The 23,639-nt window shown below is 41.7% G+C and overlaps 1 long non-coding RNA gene across 1 annotated transcript in view; it reads right to left on the minus strand.

Moving 5' to 3' along the window:
* LOC119499883 overlaps positions 1-23,639 on the minus strand; it is a 67,557-nt gene that overhangs the window by 4,010 nt on the left and 39,908 nt on the right. Inside the window, exon 3 of the long non-coding RNA XR_005209471.1 lies at positions 10,886-10,888. This is a non-coding gene — a long non-coding RNA (uncharacterized LOC119499883). The remainder of the gene's footprint in view (positions 1-10,885; positions 10,889-23,639) is intronic.

Genomic DNA, 23,639 nt, shown 5'->3' on the forward strand with positions numbered 1-23,639 from the left:
TGTTGAGTCTGTCTATCAATCTCCGCTGTTCAGCACTATGAGCAGCGCCGCACCAACACACCTACCGCACCTAATTTAGCCATACTCGTTCCACCATTCACAGCGCAAACATACACTTTCTTGGCTGTTATAGTGCTGCAGGAATCCAAAAACCCGGAAATGAGTTTGCATTTTAGCACTTCTGGTTCCCTCGTCTGGAAGTCAATGGATTTTTTGATTGGGTTTTTAGTTAGATGCCTGAAATAAGGTCTTTGGTTAACACAAGCTGAAGAGATTTTTTTAACGTTTTGTTCTTGTTACGGGCTCTTGGTTGACCGCTCGTTATTGTGCTGCTTTTTCTCTCTGCTCTCAGTTAATGACGTCACCCGCTCTTCTGGAGGAGCCACCTCTTGATGCCCCTCAGTTTCCCACCGTTGTGATCCTGCCTCCACTACGTCACCGGCTCGTTATCCAATCGCCAGCCTGCCCAATCTACGCTGCCAAGCTATATAAACTGCACTGTGACCATGGGGGCAGTGATTTAATGTGAGCTGCACCCCCGCAAAAACCACAAAGCAAAGACTCAGCGGACAGTCAGAAAGTAAGAAAAAACTTATTGAAGGATGTTAAAGCTGTAAAAATTAGATCAAGCATAGCAAAAAACATATAACTCTACATCACACATTCAAATTGACCAAAAACATTCTCAGCGAGTAAATTTGACAGCCATTTTGAAAAATGGCCTCCATATTGTATTTCAAAATTGTTAAAACTATCAAAATTAAATACAGCATGCCAGAAAACATATAATTTGACACCAAGATCACTCAAATCGATCAAGTAGATGAATTTCTATGAGATAAACCATTATCAGCTGGTCAATTTGGGGGCCATCTTGAAAAATGGCCGCTATATTGGAGTTTCAAGCAGCCAATCGTTTATATTTGCTTAGTGACCCCTCGGCAATCATCATGCCAAATTTGGTGCTTGTATCACTATTTGCACGATTTGATTGAAAAATGGATGTTTTCCGCTCCACTAAGAGGCACTAGTTTTGTGTTTCTTTCTTTTGGGGATCTGGGGGGTAGAGTTTAGTTTGTCTTTAGTTTATTTTTTTGTTAAGGGGTCTGCAGGGTTAGGAGTTGTACTTTTGTTTTCTTTGTCTCACTTTTTCGCATTTGAGTGCTCTAAGCACAACTTGTAACTTTTATTTCCTTTATTTTCACCCACTGCAATAAACACACTGATTGCCTGAGAACACCGGCTTTTATGTAGCTTCCCTCACCCCTAGACCACCTCTGGGTTGTAACATTCTACACAATAAAATACATCAATAAATACCCCACTCATGCATTTTGAAGCCTTTATGTTTTCAAAAAGGTGGTTGCTAACAAATGGTACTAAACGTCATCACACCGATTCCACCGCCTTTACAGCCTCGTTGTGTATACTCCATGGAAAAATCCCATTGGCTTTTTGTCAAAGGAACCGGCGCAATGCTAACTTCCTGGTTGGCCTACAAAAATATGTCATCCCTGGAGCGTTCTTTTGAGTTATTATTTTCATCCTTATACCACAAGAGGTACCGGATCCGTGCATAATATAGGTATATGCAGTAAAGAACAGAGAGGTCCCAGATCCTGTTCCCGTTACAAATTAAGCCACCACACTAAGCAATCTTTTGTAGACGGTAACATCGTACATAGAAGAAGTTAAGACATGTCTCCAAACTTCTACTTTAAAAAAACGCTAATAGAAATAACGCTATGCCAAAGAGTTGCTGATCTCCTATTTATTCCCCTGCCGTGTCCTAAAAAAGATCTATTACAGGGGCTTTATGGCTCCAAGCTACAGACCAGACCAGCATGGCTTTATGGCTCCAAGCTATAGACCAGACCAGCATGGCTTTATGGCTCCAAGCTATAGACCAGACCAGCATGGCGTCATCGTTGAGGCTGAGCTCCCTTTCCGGTGAAAGAAACTCACTGTCACAGGAGAGAAAATGCTGAAAAGCTGTTGTTTTGCGGGTTAACCGAGGCTTTCAGACTGATATTTGAGGCTCATATGATACGTGAATATTCACTGTAAGTGTTGTAAATGGCTAAATGATGCTGTTGACAGTGACTAGCATGGCTAGCTAACGTTAGCTTGAGTATGAGGCTGCTGCAGTAATACAGTCACACATTAACGTTACAGCAGCATCAGTGGTGCGCTTGGCCCAACACATCACCGGTTGCGAGCTGCCCAGCCTGCAGGAGATGTACACCCAACGGTGCCTCAGGAAGTCCCTGAGGGTCATTAAGAACACCACACACCTCCACAACAGCCTGTTCTCCCTCCTGCCCTCTGGTAGAAGATACAGGACCCCCAGGACTCTCACCAGCAGACTGAGGAACAGTTCCCCCCCAGGCCATCAGACTTTTAAATAGATAATTCATACGACACTTCCTCACACAAAAAGTGCAATAAACAAATGCAATACCTCAATCATATATCTTATACTGTATATACTGCATATGTTCTTAATATGCCTTGTACAAAGTATTTCCTTTTATTATTATATAATATAACTTATTATTTTTAATGGAGCTTCCCAGCAAAAAGCATTTCACACGATTGTACTTGTATAACCAGCGTGACAATAAACATCTTGAATCTTGACCGTCGTCTCCAACTAAATCTCAGCCTATAGATCAAACAGTTGGCTGTTAATATGTTGGTTATTTACAGACAACACTTAGCCTAACTGGATTCAATCAGATATGTAGAAAAGTCTGGATAAGCAATATCCGGCCACTGTGTTGGATGGGGAAAGACTGAAGGGACATGGCGGTGATCAACCTTCATTTATTAAGGTATGTTGAACGCTCAGGTTCAGGCAAGATCGCAAAATAATAATTAGACATATGTATAAAACAAATGTTTGTATAACAAGAGATGAATGCATACAAATTTGTCAAAATTTCAATCCAAACATACGTCAGATTGCATTGAAGTCTTTGGGATCTTCGGTTTTCTTTCCCCCAAAAGTGGGTGCAGCTTTGACTTTTTGTGAAGTACCCGTATGTGCCGGTCTGATGTATATGTGGCATCACTAATGAACAGGAAACATGCTTCTGATTCTTATGAGCTCTGATACAAGTCAATGCATATTCAGGATCAATAGATGATTATCCTGTTGTTGATCTAAGAGCTGCTTAGTAAAGAGGGAGGGCCTTAAGTGACATCACCCATTGAGAGGATACTCACTCACTTGACAACAGTGATTGAGTGTAAAAGAAGTACATTGCAGTCGAGTTGTAATTCGTGATTAAAGGCGAACTATTTCAAAATGTGTTTTAAACAGAATGAGCTAAATGCATGGGATTATTAAATCCACTTGAGTATTCCTTTCCTTTCATCCCCTACAGTATTTCAAGCAGTCCTTCACATCCTTCTTTGAATGTGCTTTTAGACACCTCTTATTCATCCAACTCACAGGTAACTCGCGCTGTTCTAGCCTCTGCACAGCTATCAAGCACAATCCATGACACCATGAAAGTTCACAATTATATAACTGAAACACTGGACTCCTGTTCATTTTTAGCTGCGCTAGGTAAAAGCCTGTGTGGAGATCATGCGTTTGGTTGTGTGTCTGTCTGTCTATCCACAGCTAATCTGGTTTACCACTGGACCCACCAGCCTAATGTTTTATGTGCTCACTTGTAACTGTATGCTCAAGGACATCTCAAGGTTGCGGTGATTCACAAGTTTTGAAAAACACATTTTATTGACTGTTTTATCAACACATTTTCACTCCCAACTCATTAAATACCGCCGCTTAGCCAGTGCCAACACCTTTTCATCCCAACTCGTCACGCCCCTTAGCGTCAACCACTATAATTACCCTTGGCGTCACTTTAGGTTCAGGCAACAAAAACAACTTTAGATTTAGGTTTAGGGTTGGGCTTAAAACTACCATGTTTGTGCAGTGAAAATTAAACTGAACTTTGTGAATACAGGACAAGGACGAACAGCTGATTGTAAAGTGAAAGTGAAACTTAACGCAAGTGTTACCCACACACTGAATGAAGACACTGTTTTTTCCATCCAGGTGCCAGGTACATTTATTACACTGTAAACACAGTAACAGGACAGTCATGGATGAACGTCAGCTTCCTTGTATACTGTTATCCTGACTGTCTTATTCTCTTACTGGGCTGACTTCCGGCTGCGGAAGAATAATTATAAAAGTACCTAAATATAACTAAGTAAATATAAAGTAATGGAATTAAAGTAATTCAGTGCACAATATAACATTAGCTAAATCTGTCATGAAACTAAAATTACCAAAACACAATGGCAACTGTGCAGCCTCTAATACACACTCTATAAAAGACTGATTATATCAACCTCTGAACAAAATGAACCATGGTGGGGGGACCAAAATAATAACACACAGGTAACAACTCAGTATTTCTGAGCACAATCCTTATCACTAAAATGTCCAGGGTGCCACACACGGGATGTGAACAGCGGTTTCCCAGATGAAAGCCTTGTGTTGGTTAGGCCCATCCACCTCCCCTCCTGCCTTTGTGTGTCTTTACGCTATTTAAATTACCACAGTCACCGTGCTGGATAATTTCCTTTCCTTTTGTCTGCTTCACATTTCATCAGCATCAGCACATTTGTTACTTTTGTTACCTCCAAACAAACTAAAAATCAACAGTAATTTACCAATAGGTATTATTATTACCATTATTATTAATCACGCTCAAATAAATCAGGTCAATTATCAGTACATCTAAGAAATAATATATCCCCCAAAAGTGTACATTCAATTTATACTGATAATAATCACCAGAAAACACACTATCATAACCTTACTCCATCATATATGAACCATCTGATTAAATGCCATAATAATGTCAAATATAGTCAGTAACCAACACCATAAAAATGTCCTTAATCAAAATATAAACACCACACTGCTCAAGCCGAATAAATTAAATAATTAAATTAAATAATTTATCGGCGCAATTAACATACAAGGGCACAGCGCTTCCAAACATCGCTGACCATAAATAAATCACCGGCAACCTGCGCACCACCACAGCTCTTAAACAGATTATAAATAATAAGCAACTCAAGAAACTAATACATACCAATAGCGTCTCTATAGCCCTATTTTCCTGCAGCTTTACGCATTGTCTTTTCCCACCTGGATACCTGGAAATGTGAATTGCAATCAATTCACCTGGCATCTCCTCCTACATCTCAGGTGAACTCAACTGCTTAGCGCTGCCCTCTTGTGCAATATTTCATTATTGACCTACCAATACACACATGATATTTAAAGAGCAACTTAGATATGAAAAATAAAAATCACTTATCTTAACATTTTGGCTTTTGCCTTAAAGGGACTGTTTGTAAGAATCAGAAATGACTTGTTAACAGAGACACCTGTGGCCGTTGAGTCATCAAAAGTCAGCGTCCTGTTGCTCGCGCTTGTGCTCGCTCTACATAGACATGAACGGGCATCACTCAAAACAGTGAGGAGACACACGTCAGCTAAAAGCACAATATCACTCTATATTTCAGCTGCTTGGCAGTAATGTTAGCTGACCAGACGAAGGTCTCACCATGAATCAATGCTGATCCTAGTGTTGGCTTTTCCTGCCTCAGCCTCCCGACCGCGGCCGGAGGGAACAGGGGAGACACCGGAGTTTTGGGCGGAGACGATAACGTTTCTCTCTGCGGAGCCCCGTCACTTCACAAGACACGGGAAACCTCTGTTGGTCTGGAGGAGCTGCAGCAGTTATTTCTGCACAAACGTCCACTGTACATTCACTAGATATTCTCAGAGCTAAACTAACTCTTCTGCAGTGTGGAGTGTGCGCGCATGCACGTGAGGTGGAGCGAGCGGAGCGAGCGAGAACGAGCACGGTGTGAGTGAAGGCAGGCAGAGGAGCAGAGGAGCAGAGTACAGCAGAGTCTCCGGTCCTGGAGACCAAAGCTACGGTCTCCCCCGCGTCCTCCGACCGCGGCCAACACTGTTTAACAGACGGGCTTCACTAGATACAACCAAGAGGTTTTGGTGCTTCCGTGTAGTTTGTGTTGGAGTCTGAGTCTGAACAGCGTAGCAACACGTGAGCGTGCATGAGACACCGACCCACAATGATTTATACGTGTAAGAAGTTACAAACAGTCCCTTTAAAGAGCATCTTAGATATGAAAAATAAAAATCACTTATCTTAACATTTTGGCTTTTGCCTTAACAGTCGTGGTTGGCGTTAACTTCACTGCCTAACGACGCACGTGACAAAACAAGTCAACGGTTACTTTTAGTTTCACATGGATCATGGACAGCGGTCTCCTGGTTGAAAGTCATGTGTTTGTTTGTATTTGCTCGATACCCGATACATTATTGTCATTTTTGCCACCATCTTGACTGTAAGGAAGCCAGGAGGGACAATTTAGTGAGATTCAACTCTTCTTTGTTTGGGAGGGAGAGAGGGAGATATACCTGGCAGAGATCTGCACTCTAATGAGTGCACTTTTCTAGTTTTGTTTTGTTTTTCCACTTTTCACATTCACATGACAAGTGGAGCATGTATCTGTGGTTGTAAAGGAAAAATACAAGAAGACAGACAAAAAGAGAGAGAAGAAAATAAGAAGGAGAGATGTCCCCTACTCTGCCCCCTAAGTGCCTCCAGACAGAACTGTCCTGGCAAGCTGTAGGTTGAATACAGAGAGATACATTTTCAGCCTGAGAGCCTGAGGGCTCTTTCGGGACCAAAGTGTCACTAAAACAGAGAGGCTCAGTATCGCAACACTTTCCGAATGGCTCAGGGTGACAGAGTATTGACATCACTCTAGATGAAAACAAAACCTCTCTGACCTTTTGCTGTTAGGCTGTGTGCGTGATTGTGTGTGTGCATGCATGTGTGGTTTTATTCTGACAGAGAGCACATGAAGTAACAGTGTTTGGTGGCTGTGGGTGCTCTTGGATGACTGCTACCCGCCACTTCTGCTAACACTCACCATGACTGCAGAGGAGAGGGAATGAGCTGAAACTGTTCGAACCAGCGTTTTTTATAGCAGCAATGGATCACGGATGATTATGTGTGTTGTGAAAGGAGTTGCTCGTAGCTGTATCCCCAACAGAGAATTAGAACTCTGCAGTCCTCTCAGCTCTATACATCAGACCGGCACATACGGGTACTTCGCAAAAACTCAAGGCCGCGCCCCCTTTTTGGAGGAGAGAAAATATCCCGTAGACTTCAATCTGACGTATGTTTGGATTATAATTTTGACAAATTTGTATACATTCATCTCTTGTTATACACATGAGCGTTTGTGATACCTTAATAAATGAAGGTTGATCACCGCCATGTCCCTTCAGTCTTCCCCCGTCCAACACAGTGGAGGATATTACTGATCCAGACATCTCTACATATCTGATTGAATCCCGTTAGGCTGAGTGTTGTCTGTGAATAACCAACGTGTTAATAACCAACTGTTTGATCTATAGGCTGGAGACGACAGTCTGATGCTGCTATAACGTTAATGTATGACTGTATTACTGCTTCAACCTCCCTCTCAAGCTAACGTTAGCTCGCCATGCTAGTCACTGTCACCAGCATTATTTAGCGATTTACCGCACTGACAGTGAATATTAACGTACAGTATCGTTAATCCGCTACACAAAGTTAATCGGTTAACCCACACAACAGCTTTTCATAATTTTCCCTCCTGTGACAGCGAGTTTGTTTCCCCCGAAAGGGAGTGCAGCCTCGGAGATGACGTTATGCTGGTTTGGTCTATAGCTTGGAGCCATAAAGCCATGCTGGTCTGGTATATAGCTTGGAGCCATAAAGCCATGCTGGTCTGGTCTATAGCTTGGAGCCATATAGCCCCTCTATTTTATCTTTTTTAGGACACGGCAGAGGAACAAATCAGAGATCAGAGTTTAGGGGATTTATTGTTGGTGCAACCAACTTCACAGCAACTCTTCAGCATAGCATTATTACAGATACCGGTTTGTTTAAAGTGGAAGTTTGGACACAGGATTGTTTTCCCCCAAAAGTGGGCGTGGTCATGCGAACCTACTCTGGTTGACGTATTGCCGGTCTGATATATGGAGCTACTTACTCTGTTTTACTTCATTGTTTTGGTTTTCTGGCCAGGCTATTCCTCTCTCATCAAACTCACTTATAGCAGCAGCTGGCAGCTGTTTCCAGCAGTAAAGCTGTAATAAACCAACCGTATGTTACCTGTCCAGCACCAAACAAAAGACAGAGAAAGTCAGCAACTACAGTAGTAAGACTTAAAAGTGCGCTACTTTTCCAGCGGTTGCAGCGGTAGGCACACAGTATCCTCCTGCTTTATAAAATCCAATATGCTGTTTTCTTTTCTGCAACCAGGAGTCACAAAGGAGCTCCCTCATCACTACTCTATTGGGGTTGCAACCAATGTCAGGTCAAACAAACAGGACCAAGTCAACATTCACTCATTTTACCGTAGTTTAGACTACTACATTACAAGCGCGCTTATTTTAACCCAAACAACAGTATTTTCTCTCGCCTAAACCTAACCAAGCACTTTTGTTGCGTAAACGTAAAAACTAAGTAAACTTATGTTGAAAGTTTATTATGAAAAGACACTGTATGAATGTAACGAGGGGAAAGTGACCATCCCTGAGTCCAAAACTGACGCTAGAGGGGTACCTGGAGCGTCACAGTTTGAAGCGTAGGGCCACTGACCAAGCTCTGGTATTTGATGAGTTGAAAGTGAGAACGTGTCGATTTAATGCAGTTTTCGTTCTCTCTTGGCCAAATGTGCCTTCGTTAGCCACATTACAAATCTGATTGAATCCATCTTGGTTTTCCCAGGCTTCATGATGCAAGTCAGTAAACTCCACCCTGATAGTTCCTGGGCCCCTGTCAAATATTACCCCAACAACAGGCAGTTTTTGGAACCAGGAATAATGGCTGGGGATTTAAGGTGTTTTCCGTGATCCGTACCGTGCCCGAGTACTATTAGCAACATAGCAGCGGTCTGCTATACAGAGCAACGGTCTGCTATAAAGAAATAACAGACCGTAGAATGCCGTGATTGACCAATAAGAGTCGAGTATTCAACAAAGCTGTGTAATAAAAGGTGATAACATGTCATTGTTGTGTTTTCAGATTGTCCCAAAGTGCTAAAAACATCGTTCAATGCAAGACATTGATTGATGCAGACGTCAGTGCTGTTTCTAACAAACTGTGGATGCTTTGTAATGTACCAGTATACTCTCTGTGACAACAACACTGTGACATTAAAGCCATATGTGAGGTAGCTTCTCTTGGCTGAGAGGAGCAGCATTGCTACAGGATCCACTCAGTACTCCTCTGGACAACAGCTTTCACACACACACACACACACACACACACACACACACACACACACACACACGCATACGCACATGCACACACATATATTTGCTTGCTCCAGTGTTGAGATACATGTCCAGCGCCTGCTCCTCATTAGCTGGCTTGCAGGTCAATATCATATGTGTGTGAGTGGTCTCCCGTCATGCTGTGGCTGAAGAGAGGGGGAAACCAAGGATCATTTGAGCCCGTCTCTCCTCCAGCAGCAGCAGCAGCAGCCATGAGCAGCAGATAAGGCGGTTGTTTTAGATGTAAATCATTGCCATCTGCCATGCTGGGGAAAGTTTATCCCAAGATGGGAGTCATTATATTGAGCCAGGACTATGAGGGACTTTGCAGAGAAAGTTTGAAGGCGGTATGCGTGTTTGTGTGTGTGTGTGTGTGTGTGTGTGTGTGTGTGTGTGTGTGTGTGTGTTCTGGCATTGGGGAGCCGTCCTTATTTTTAGAAATCAGCTTTTGGCAGGTATGGCTTAGCATCACAGCAACTGGCGAACATATGCATGGCTCTCGGAGTCTCGTTGAGTGGGTGGCTCACAAGTAGAGTTACGTGACATATTTTTTTTAAATAAATATGCTTATTCTGAAGGCATTGCTAATGTAAGGCTGGTGTGAACAGAGCTGTTTAATGGAGGGTGTATTGATTTAAAGTTATTTATAGCTAATTCATTGTCACTTGCATGCATTCCTAATGCATTCGGTGCTCCAGGGCTCTGCACTATTTAGCTGGTCTGTCAAGTGGAATGAAAAAGGTGTTGCGCAATGATAATGCTCCAACATATTTTAGTACACAAATAAATATGTACAACACAAATGGCCTGGATTCAGGCATGCACACACATGCATGCACATGTACAACACGCGCAAATTCACACGCACGCAGACCTTTTGAAGTTGAGCTGAAACACCAAGATGGGGGTGTTTTCAGAACATGGTGTTACACATTGAATCCCAAATCTGTGTGCTCGCTTTTTGTGTTTACTGATTGCGCTTCCTTCAGCAGCCAATTCTTTATCTCCAATCCAAAGCGTTGCCAAAAAGCTTCAGGCATAAATCCTCCAGAAGGATGAATAGCCCACTGTTGGCATGGCGCGATTGTCCAACCATGTGTCTTTCTGAAGGGGCTAAATGAGGCTAGATGATGTGCTTAGTGGGAGTAAATAAAATAAATGTCTGGAAAGTCTACATGACTCTTTTTTTTTTTCAATATTTAAATACACTATAGGTTGACAATAATGTCTACAAAGGTGCAGTGTGTGTGTATATACATGTGTGAGTGCAGGAAAGACTAATGCTGGAATTACGGTTCTCTGAAGATACACGTAAATGTCTCAATGAAGAGACGGGTGTTATGGGTAACTGTTGGTTGCAGAGCTTTGCAGAGGAGCTGACCACTTGAACCGACTTCTGTTGGTAGGAGCACGCACACACAAAAACAACACACACATGTTCATTTGCCTATGCACTCACACATGTGTGCACTCTGAACATCACACATACTGTATGTGTGTGTGAGCCTGACTTATTTTTCCAATCGCTGGGAAACGCACCCCCGAGCTGAATTGCAACCTCATTAAAAGAACATGATGCAATTTGGATCAAATGTTGATAAGAAGCCACAAGAGCTCGCCCATAAGGAACCCATCCATAGTGATACCGGCTGCATTGTGCCAGACACGCTATGCACTCCCGGGTGTGTAACCACATCAATTGAGGGGCAATACAGCTTTTCCTGCAGGACGATTTAATCCTCATTTTTCAGGAGAGTGCTACTTCCTGCAAAATCTAATAAACTGTGTACTGCTCTGAAAACTACCTCACCACAGCAGCCGGCTTAGATATAAGACCAAATAACGATCAAAGGCCAAACTTGCTAAGGCTACCAGGGGAAAGAGAGGAGAGGGCATCGGAGCTTAACCTTTAGTTGGCTGTATCAGTAACTACATGTTTTTCTACAGCGTTATGCATGCTCATGTGTCATCCCATCTCTTAAAACAGGTATTTACAAGTATGTAATTAGTGAGGGACTGAATCAGGATTTATGCTCATCAGGATTTGCAGTGTTAAAAAAAGCATCTCATTTTCCAGTCCGGTCTCACCAGATGGCGTATGAGTGACACTAATTTGTAAGTCATTTTGCGTGCAAAAACAACGCCTTTGTTGCATTTGGTGTATCATTTGTACGACATGTAGTCGGTACTGGCTGCAATGCATCCACGTAAATATGCTCAGAGCTAGTGACATGGAATAAAAAGTTAATGGTGGGTGGATGGGTCCAACAAACACAGGACTTTCAACCAGGAGGCTGGTGTTTGTGTCCCAAAGTGTTGTTGAAATATTTTGTAGTTATATTAGTGATGTAGTGTGTGCTTATGTTATGTTGTTACGTACATATTTTACTTAGTTTATATACTTTTTTTAGAGCCTCACCATGATGTTTTTCCAAATTAAGTGGTTTTGTTGCCTAAGCATAACTGTGACCGTTTCACGGTAACAAGATGAGACGCGTGAAATGACACGCGGATAGCCTAAAATGCATTAGAATGACACGTGAATATGTCATGCTATTCATACGCCTTCCCATGAGATTGGGTTGAGATGTTAGAAGGCTAAATGTTCCAACACAGACAGGCTCCGCCCGCACGTTTTCGCCCACTGAGATTTGCATAAAGGTAGCCGGCCAATCACGACATGTCTACTGCATACATGCGTTATCACAGTGTCTAATCCTTAGCTGGCGCGGCAGGGTGTACATCTATCAGGCTCCACCCACTGTACCCACAATCCAGTAGAGGGCGGCGCCTGTGTGAGTTAGAACAAAGGTTACAATATTGTAACCCTAGTTCTATAAGCACAATTGGAGCTCTCTACCAATGAGGCCCTGCCGCAGCTGCGCTGCTCGCTGAAGAGGGCGTGGCGATGCCAGGCAGCACAGGACTCCGCCTTATATCACTATGGTAACACACATATTCCCTAATTCATATTTGTGTGACCGGAGGAGGATATTCCCCATAGAGTCCAATAGAAGGCTTCGTCTGTGCTTATGGAACTAGGGTTACAATATTGTAACCTCTGTTACTGCCTCATGCCTGTCTCTTTATCCACTCACTGCAGTTTTTCTTTGATTATGTCACACGTCTCCGGGTAAAATGAACACTTGTTTAAAGCTGTTTAAAACAGTTACATTGCCAGATAGTGAATCTTCAGCCGTGCTGCTCAGAGGCAGAGCCCCTGCCAAAACGCCTGTATTTTTATTCTCTTTTCTGCCTCACCCACTCTTCTGTCTCTAATCTCTTTTTCTCACTGCCCCCCCCCCCTCACTTTCTCTTTCCCTACCTCTTCCTCTCCCCTCTCATTATCGCTCTCTTGTGTCTTGGCCTGGACTTGTTCTCACTGTTTTAGTATCGATTAGAAGGCTCCCTCTTGAGTGCGGGCCTGCCTGTGTCTGATCTAACGGAACTGAGATTTGTTCACATTTCTCTTCGCACCCCTGACGTGATTTTCTTCTAAAACGTCTCAGCACCTGATGTTGAGTTCCCTTTATGAAAGCCCACAACCATCTGCTTACTTTCAATTAGACACGGAACGCATGCCATTTCCTTCACTTGATTGAGCTACGGCTTGTGTTTGTGTGTGTGTTTGTGTGTGTGTGTGTGTGTGTGTGTGGAGGGGATGCTGTGCACTGTGTGAAAATGTGCCTAGGTTCCTTTGACTATAACAGAGCTGAATGTGGAATTCCTGTATCATCCTCCACCTGCATGTTCACTTCCTGCATAATACCCATACAAATATACTAGTGTGTGTTACCATGTTTTGCATATTTATTCATTTTGTGTATTTTCAGGTACAACGAACATTGATCAGCATCACTGTGTATAATATGCACATAGTTTTCAACTGTTGTCCCTCGGCCAGATGTTGAATTAGCCATTAAAGCAATATACATAGGCACTATGGCAACAGTCTTTACAAACCTCCATCTGCTTTTGCCTCGTACCTTTTTTTACATCATGCACAAATGAGTATCTCAGACGTAGCAACATTACTACTCTGTTGCATGTTAATGTGCATTTCAGCCACAACACTTCTCCATACAGCGTTGAGTACGAAAATTCAAGGCCACTTGGGAGAAAATGCTTAACAGCAAAGCGGGATTCACGGCATTAAAAATGTAAAGCTTTGTGGGATGATTGCATTTGCTCACAACAAGGAAGGACGACGACACATGTTTTGCATTAAGAAAAGACATATCTGCAAAGGCTATTTTTGGAAAGATGCACTCTCATTGGATGATAGTAGTGCTTTAAAAAAAAAAACAGGAGCTATAGCCTTTAAAATAAAAGGGAAGAGTTTTGTGGTGAGATGGAGAGAAAGGAGAATAACTTAAAGTCGGGTTATTTCAAGAACACCAAGGGTACTGTCTGACGGATCAATACTTTACTTTGTGATGCATGCTCCTCCTTTGGAAACAAGATGAGTGATTTAATCCAAGTTCTATGTCAGCTCCTGTACTATTAATGTTCCTATACACAGCATATTAAATACGGTCGTAGGAAACTGCCTATTTCAGATGGCTGAATGATGACACACTATTCTCCAAGGTCTTTGAGCTGTCATATCATGCTGCTCTTCTACTGTGCTTGACAGTACTGTGATGTTTCAAGGTGTAAGCACTGTTTAATGTGTATTGATATGAGTAAAGTAACTGTCAATGTTTTCTTACCATAGATATTGTTTAAATGGACACAATGGACTGGACACTTTGATTCATGTGCTTCAGTGGTATATTGCACTTTCAACTACTGCTGTGTAAAATAATGTCTGTCTCCAACTGTTGTTCTCACTGATGCAAATTTTTTGCACATCCCTCTTCAAAAAGATGAATGTGTGACTGTGTATTAGGGATGCACCAATACCGATACTGGATCGGATATCGGGCCGATACTGACTCAAATGGTTGGATTGAGTATCGTGACAATGGGGCCAATCTATTCAATTCAATTCTATGTTTGTATACTATATACATTATATACTGGAATTTTAATTCCTGTTTAAGTTTTGACCAATTTGTTGCTGCATTAAAACGATTTACACCTGAATTGTAATTCCTGTTAATTTTGAAGATTTTTTTTGCCAAATTGTTGGTGTACGATTTATTGTTTTAGTAATAAATAATTCACTAAATCGATGTTATGTTGTCTATGTATTTATTTGTAACTTTTTGTTTTATGAAGTTAGGAAAGCAATGTTTAAGTCAAGCCTGTACAAATATGAGCATTATCCCAGTCACGTCCACACAGTGAGGCATACAACTTATTAATGAAACACTGCTATTGGATCGGTACTCAGTATCGGCCAATACCCAAAGCCCAGGTATGGTTATCAGTATTGAGACCGAAAAAGTCAGATTGTGCATCCCTACTATATATATATACTGTATATATATACATACAGTATATAACCTTTATTTAACTAGGAAGTCACATTGAGATTAAAACCTCTTTTAAAAGTGAGACCTAGCCAAGACAGGGTTAAATCATCAGCATCCAACACATAACAAGACAATATTGAATCACAGCGGCAACAATAGGTACAACAACATACATTACATCATACTGTATAGTGCATTAGTGTTTGTTGTTTAATTAAAGCAGCTGCAGGTAGCAGTGACCACTTCCTTTAGTCTATGTTTAAAATAATTTAAAGAGTTAAGGTTCTCAAGTTTAAGCTTGGCCTGCAGATCATTCCAGGACCAGGACCGTAGTGGAACAGGCTTGTTTTACCAGCTTCTGTACTGATAGAAGGAACTTTAAATTGAAGCCATTTATGTGACCTTAGATTATAACTGTTTTGCAGAAATAAAAACTTCTGGCTCAAGTAAGAAGAAAAGTTACCAGAGGTGATCTTATAGACTAAAATGTACCAGTGTTGTAACCTCGGCAGAGTGAGGGATGACCATCCTACCATGCTGTATAAGGTACAATGATGGGTCCTGAAGCTAGCATTAGTGACATACCTCAGGGCTGAGTGATACAGGGGGTCAAGTTTGGACAACCTGTAAATAGTATCACCAAAATCAATCAGAGTCAGGAAAAGGCCAGCAGCTAAGCGTTTTTCTTGATGCCAGGGAAAACTGGACTTATCTTGGCCTGTACAGAAAACCCAGTGTGAATTTTAATTTTTTTGGTAGATGGTCAAAATGGCATTTAAAATGTAGACTATGGCTGGAGGAAGGGAGAGAGACAGTGAGCACATCTACAGCCTGGAAGGCCCAGGTTAGCCAAATCCAGCTGACGTCACATATGATTTAATTAGTGTATAATCACCTGAAACTAAGAATCGTTGTGTTTTTGTTAGCTTAGAATGAGCCCTTCATATCTACATAGGGATCGGGTCCTCTTTAAGGAGTCCTCAATGTTGCTCCACCACGTTTCTACAGTAGCCCAGAACAGACAAACCAAACACCGGCTCTAGAGAGGGACTTTCACGTTTTTATGTTACCTGAAGGCCACCGTAGATCTCCGACACGCTTAAGAAACTGCGGTAATGTGAGCTGTAGAGTGCAAAACCGTGGTACCGCCACCTGCCGTCAGACTTCCGTTGCTCCTAAAAGAGTGTTACTTCGGTAAGGATGGCCTCTGAGCGAGGAGAACGGCGTTACCACGATTTTGCACTCGGGGGCTCACGTTGGAAAGGGAGGAGTGAGCGAAGGGGTATTCAGTTGGTTGCAATCTGCAACCACACTGCTAGATGCCACTAAATCCTACACACTGTACCTTTAAGCAAAAAAGCTAATGTTGTCCCATGTCTGCTGGATGTTTAATAAGGCAACTGTTTTTTTAACACGTTGGCCACAAAGGTGGTAATGTGTCATTTTTGTGTTTACAGCTTTATAAGTAGTCAAAAATACAAAGTGCAATTTTAAGTTTGCCTTAGTTCAAGTTACAATCTCAAAGATCTCCGTTTCCTTCTCTTTGGTGGCATCTATGGCGATAACTGGTAATTGCAGGTGTGTTTTCAGAATTCTCTTCCAGAAATTGTCGCTTGTGATTTTTCCCAGAAATGTCGCCACAGACACCCAGTTCGTAATACTGCAAATGCAAAGGCTTTCTTCAGTGGGCCACAGGCTCGATCATCATCGTGTTACCTCATTTGGTGATAGATAGTGACTTAAAGGGACTGTTCGTAAGAATCAGAAATTGCTTGTTTACAGCGACACCTGTGGCCGTTAAGTCAACTAAAATCAGCGTCCTGTTGCTCGCGCTTGTGCTCGCTCTACATAGACATGAACGAGCATCGCTCAAAACAGTGAGGCGACACACGTCAGCTAAAAGCACAATATCACTGTATATTTCAGCTGCTTGGCAGTAATGTTAGCTGACCAGACGAAGGTCTCTCCATGAATCACTGCTGATCCTAGTGTTGGCTTTTCCTGCCTCAGCCTCCCGACCGCGGTCGGAGGGAACAGGGGAGACGCCGGAGTTTTGGTCGGAGACGATAACGTTTCTCTGCGGAGCCCCGTCACTTCACAAGACACGGGAAACCTCTGTTAGTCTGGAGGAGCTGCAGCAGTTATTTCTGCACAAACGTCCACTGAACATTCACTAGATATTCTCAGAGCTAAACTAACTCTTCTGCAGTGTGTACTGTGCGCGCATGCACGTAAGAGGTGGAGCGAGAGAGTGAGAACGAGCGCGGTGTGTGAGTGAAGGCAAGCAGGCAGAGGAGCAGAGTACAGCAGAGACTCCGGTCCTGGAGACCAAAGCTACGGTCTCCCCCACGTCCTCCGACCGCGGCCAACACTGTTTAACAGACGGGCTTCACTAGATACAACCAAGAGGTTTTGGTGCTTCACTGTAGTTTGTGTTGGAGTCTGAGTCTGAACAGCGTAGACACACGCGAGCAAGCATGGGACACCGACCCACAATGATTTATACGTGTAAGAAGTTACAAACAGTCCCTTTAACGGTGGTCCACCACCAAACTACTAAAATATTTGTATTTAATGACTTCAAACTTCAAACTCTTCAGTAGAAGTTGGTGACAAATTAAAGGCAAAGCCTGAATAAATGAGAAATGCACATGCTTGGTGGTGAGTTGTCAGTGAATGGTCCGTATGAAACTGAAGTGAATACTATTCTATGGCCTTCACAGTCACCACATCTCAACCACATTGGACACCTTATGGTACTCTAGATATAGGACCAATGGGTTAAACAGCAATCTCTACCAACATCATCAAAACACCAAATGCTCGCCATGTGACCCAACCGGTAGAGCTGTTTGGAGGCCCACTGTAGGTTATTTTTTTGTCACCCATCTGTATATGTCCAGTAGTTTGTGGTCAAAAACATTGATTTGCTCTTTTAACTTTTCTCAAAACTTTTCTCTACAGTACGTGGCATGGCAATATGCACTCTCTTTCAAAATGTTACTTTGGATGTGAAATACTGAAGCTCTACAGTATAGACAGCTGCTTGAAGTTGCCTGCTAGCAACCAAAGTTTAAGCTTTGATTTTTGAATTTGGACAGACAATAACTTTGCAACAAGGGTTTGCAGCAATCCAATTGTCCTCAATATTTCAATCAATGCAAAAGCACAGACGCTGCAAATAAGTCAGGAATTTCTCTATCTCCGATTTAGTGCTCTATTTGTCACAAATAATACATCCTCTTTCCGAGTGATGGCTAACAGTTATTTGACATTTAATTATACGGCAGTCGAGTGTTGCGGGGAAGTGGGACATATTGTCCATCAAAGTGAAAGGGGGCTTGAAGTCTGGGAGAGGGAGAGAGAGGATAAATTGGGGCAAGTCTGGCCACAAAGACGAGCCGTCAGTCAGTGGCCTCATTTGTGGTCCACACCTGCCACCACTCGTGATGTGTGTCTCTCTCTCTCTCTCTCTCTCTCTCTCTCTCTCTCTCTCTCTCTCTCTCTCTCTCTCTCTCTCTCTCTCTCTCGCACACATACATCACCTACTGTATACGCACACACTCACACGTGGCGTATACATCAGTGGACAATCAACTTGCACATCGCGCTCAAAGACAAACGTGTGACACACAAACGTGCATGCATACAGACACACAGATGCTTCTCTCTAACCTCCAGCTGGAGGGCCCTGCTGCACTTTGTTGAACTCCCATGATACTAGCAGCCAGCCGCTGGGTATCTCCTCTCCTGCTCCCCCCCTCCAGCTCATCCTCCACCCACTCCCCTCCATCTCCCTTTCTTCTCTGTTTTCTGCCTGTCAGTGAAACAGATGTGAGCTCAGAACTAGGCAGACACCAACGCCCTCTTCATTTGAAGTCGCTGAAGATATCCAAATGCACCGAGGACGCTGAAACAATGAGGCATGTGCACGCTCAAGTGTTATCAGTTGCTTACCAACCAGCTGACACCAAAACACTTAATAACCTTTTTTAACAGTTGCACCTGGTCTGAGGCTATATATAAACACACCAGTTGCAATTGTACAAAACCATCAGTGTCCATGTCGAGGTTGCAGAGCATCCCAACAGCCGATGAGACTGTTGTCAGGCTATTAAATGGGCGTTATCAGTCGCTTTAAGCCCCGTAGATGTGGGTCAATAGGGGCCTACTACACCCACTAGTAGGTTTTATCATCTATTCACATGGTAGATCACTGAAAGAAGGTATAAAATAACTCAACAGCAACCTCTAGTGACCGTAGTGATTATGAGAGGAGCAGAAGCGGAAGTCAGACGCTGCAGTATATAGACAGTGTGCATCTCCATAAGGGGTGGAGGTCGGGTTTTGTTGCCTAAACCTAAAAAAGTCGTAGTTTTATTGCCTAAACCTAAAGAAGCCTTTTGGTTTGGGTTCAAAATGTGATGTTTCATTCAGTTTTACAACATGTTAGAATGTGTTGTTTTTTTCAGTTTCACTTTTACAACTTAGGTGTAGTAGGCCCCTAATGACACACATCTATGGTGCTTATAGTGACTGATAACGCTTATTTAATGGCCTGATAACAGTCGAGTCGGCTGAGCTGAAAAGGGAACATCCACATTCCTTCAATACAAAATACAAAATATCAGGCCCGCCTTCCCACCATGATAACTTGTTTTGCCAAGCAGACTCTGGCATTCAATTCTCTCTCCTCCATTTCTTAAGGCAGGAAGAACCCGTGGAATACACAATTTATTATTCTGTTTGCATTGATTCACTGCATCCATTGACATTCATGCATAATAGACGTGAATGTGAAATCAGCATCCACGGGGAGGAGAAGAGGTCTGCCATTGTTGGTTGTTGTTTGGGGAGGGACAGAGGCAAGCTTTTAAAGCAAACTGTGCAAAGAGCCATGCCTGGGCCTGCGGGGGGTTACAGTGGTCCTGGGGTTCCAAGGCAGTGTCCATGACGAACAACAGTTGGATCCATCACCTTGCATTGATTGCTGCACCACCTCAACTGTATCTGTATTGTGTTTTTATTATCCTTCTTCTCACCTGTTTTTGAGCATGTTGTGTTGCATTGTAATAAAAAACAAAAAAAAACATTAAGTGTGTATTGTGTGAGCTGATTGTGTTTGTGAATGTGTAGTGTGGGATGCCCTAGGGGTGATAACATCATGCTGTGCCGTATCCACATAATCGCTTATTGATTCTCCTTTTGTCAGCAGAGCTATAAATTTCCCCCATCATGGACTCTTTCTGGCAGCGGACACTTGGGACTCTATCCATGCAAAGTGCCGCCACTATGGTGATGTGGGACACACAGGCTAACTACATGTACCTACACTTTGCATTCGCTTCATGCACCACTCTGCAGTTTCTCACATTTTGTTTTGATTTCTACGAATGCATGTTTACTGCAGCTGTAGTTATTTCAATTTTGCCAAAAATGAACAGATGCATAGTAGGGCTGTCAATCGATTAAAATATTTAATCGTGATTCATCACACAATTGTCTATAGTTAATCGCAATTAAACACAATTTTCTTTCAGTTCAAAATGTACCTTAAAGGAGATTTGTCAAGTTTGAAATACTCTTATCAACATGGGAGTGGGCAAATATTCTTGCAAATGTATGTATATGTATTATTAGAAATCAATTAACAACACAAAACAATGACACATATTGTCCAGAAACACATCTCCAACAGTATGATAATAATGCACTTCCTGTGACTAGTCTAATAGTCAGTAGATTATGTAGCCTATAAATAAGATATATTTGAATAAAATACAGAACGAATATAGTAGAGCACAGAAGTCGTTTCCATTCCGCAAAGCAGAAAAGCACTCGCGTTTGCCTTTTTTTCAGAAATTGTTTGGACATATTTTATTTTATTTTATTTCAGACATTTTTTGGAATTTTACAGACATTTTTTCTAACTTTTTTTTGGATACCCTTCGGATTTTTTTCGAACAATTTCAGACATTTTTCCGGTATATTTTTGGAAAAAGTTTGAATATGTTTTGTACATTTTTTTAGATATTTTTTAGACATTATTTGGAATTTTTCTGCCTTTTTTTGGGACACATTTTCACACATTTTTCAGCATTTTTTCCAACATTTCTTTGGAATTCTTGGCCTTTTCATCAGCCTTTCTTCAGACATTTTCCTGATATTTTTTCAGAAATTTTTCTAACATTTTTACGACTTTTTGGATATTTTTCGTAATTTATTTTTGACATTTTTTCGGACATTTATCAGCCTTTTTTCGACATTTTTCTAATCTTTTCGGTCTGTCTGTCTATTCACACGAGGAGATCAGAGACCCCTCTGATCCCAGCGGGACGTCAGTAGAGTAAGTGATACTTAATGTGGCCCAGACCACCTCTGAATGTGGTCTGAAAGGTCGCATCTCAATGTGTCCTCAATGCATCTTAAGTGTGTTCACACCTGTACTTAAAGCTGTCCACTTGTGATCGGATCACTGAGGACGCATGTTAATAAGAGGTCTGAACAGCGCCTATGACTTGCCCCAAACTGCATGTCATTATTATAAAGTGGGCATGTCTGTAAAGAGGAGACTCGTGGGTACCCATAGAACCAATTTACATTCACACATCTGCAGGTCAGAGGTCAAGGGACCCCATTGAAGTTTTTCCTCGCCAAGATTTAGCAGAAGTTTGGAGCGTTGTTTAGCCTCCTTAGTGACAAGCTAGTATAAAGCTAGTAGTATAAGCTAGCTAGTATAAGTAAACAATTTGCGTTAATACGTCATTATCGCGTCAACTTTGACAGCCTTAATGCATACAGTATGTTTGAGCAAACTGCTGCATATTTACAAGTAAACAACCCTTTTCCTACAAAGCTTTCTGTTTCAGTTACAACGGGGGCAGTGGAAGGAAAACTTTGGCAATTTTCTAACCAGCTTTGTATCATTACAATGTGGGTAGTTTATGCAAATGTTTTAACTTCTCCCTGCTCAATATGCCAGCAAATGTCCGCCAGATCCATAAAGTTTTTAAAGTTTCCGTTTAAGTTATCGTCTCTCTTCATTTCTGCTCTGGGATTTAGAACAGTAAACTTCAGGCCAGGAATGTGGTTTACTGTATGTCGAAATTCAGACTCTGGGTTAAGTCAAAGCCATTAAAATGTCGTCAAAGAATGTGCAATAAAATTAGTTTCGTACTACTTTGTTCCTCATTTTGCCTTGACCACGGAGGCATCTGGAAAACATATGTGCTTTCTTGGCCATGTTGTTGCAGGACAGTGAAGTAAAACTGTTGAAGAACCTCACATATATTATCAATCATGTTTTTACATAGAATCCTTTTGTAAATGCAGTGTGTTCGTCTTCGCCTCTGACCAAGTTGTAACTGAATGTGCATGAACAACGTGCAAGCCTTGTGCACAGACACACTTCATGCTATGTGTTCAGACATGGATGTTGTAATGATAGACAAACTAGATTATGTTTAGATCATTATTTTCCACATAAGAATAAACATTTTGCTTATGTCTTTTTCATTTTTCCATGTTGGAGTATCAATATCGTTCCTAGAAGGAACTTGTGTCATTATGTACCAGCTAACAGTGAACCTCTGTTAGTCTGTACAGTAAAAGTGTAGACCTTTTTCTGTTATGCGCATGAACAACTTTACGAGAAGAATACTTATAAGTGCATTATGAAATGGATTGAAACCCTGTGCTTGTGAAAACTGGTCAGGGGAGGGTTTTTTGGAACTGAAAAATGTCTAGTAAAAGACGGATGTTAGTGATTTATATAAATGAAAAAAAAAATCTTACTACTATTCCTTTATTACATTTTTTTTTTTCATTACTAAAAAGATAATAACAAATCATATTTAAGGAGTCTGGTTCTTTCAAGATGTAGCCAGTTAAATAGCCATCCCATAGTCTGAAAGCATGCCGTTGGCTCCAAGGCATTCACAGTAGAGATGTCACAATATCAGACTTTCACTACACTATTATTGTGGCCAAAATAATTTACAATAACAATGTTAGCGCAGTAAGAAAAAAAAAATACTGAAAATTTGAAAGAAATATGAATGCTATCAGTCAAATTGATCTTTAACTTTATTTATTGTGCATTTTGTCTCTTTTTTAGCAAATGAACACTCAAAATTGGAGTGTAGGGAGGTGGAGAGAGAGTCTCTAACCATTACTGTATATATGAAATGATTTAAGAGGTGCTGAATTATTTACACAGTATTATCACGTGTATTATGAACATGATATCAATATTTCATTTTTTAAATATCGTGGTTATCGTCAATTCCGGTATATCGTGATACCCCTAACTCACACTATGGAGGAATGTGAAATAACACTGTGTGTTAGTGAGTTGTTAAAATCCTTGCTCCAGCATGCAGGAGCAGTGCTGCGTATGAACTTTCATAACTGCAGGTTCCTTCATGGCTAAAATTAAGATAAATTCACCAGAGGGTCATAGACATGATTTTAGCATGATTTAAATCAACCAAAATGGTTGTCCAAAACCCTGCTGGTGAATGTGCAACAACGCCAAGGTCCACTGTTGGAAAAGTACACATACATCCATGATTTCCCCCTCTTCAACAATATGTAATATAAATAAAACAGGGTTGGAGAGACTGGGTATATGGAGTTACGGGCCATTGCCCAACACTGATTGTCAGCAATGATCAACAGATTGTTCCTGGCCAATATGCCAAACGGTATTCGAGAGCCCAAGCTAGACTTCAAAACAACAGAAAATCTCTGATCACAGGCTAAACAAAACCATCCATTCAACCATGAAGTTGAATGATTTAACGCACTGTAATTATGTC

Source organism: Sebastes umbrosus, chromosome 13 (assembly GCF_015220745.1).
Source record: "Sebastes umbrosus isolate fSebUmb1 chromosome 13, fSebUmb1.pri, whole genome shotgun sequence".
Classification (NCBI taxonomy): Eukaryota; Metazoa; Chordata; class Actinopteri; order Perciformes; family Sebastidae; genus Sebastes; species Sebastes umbrosus.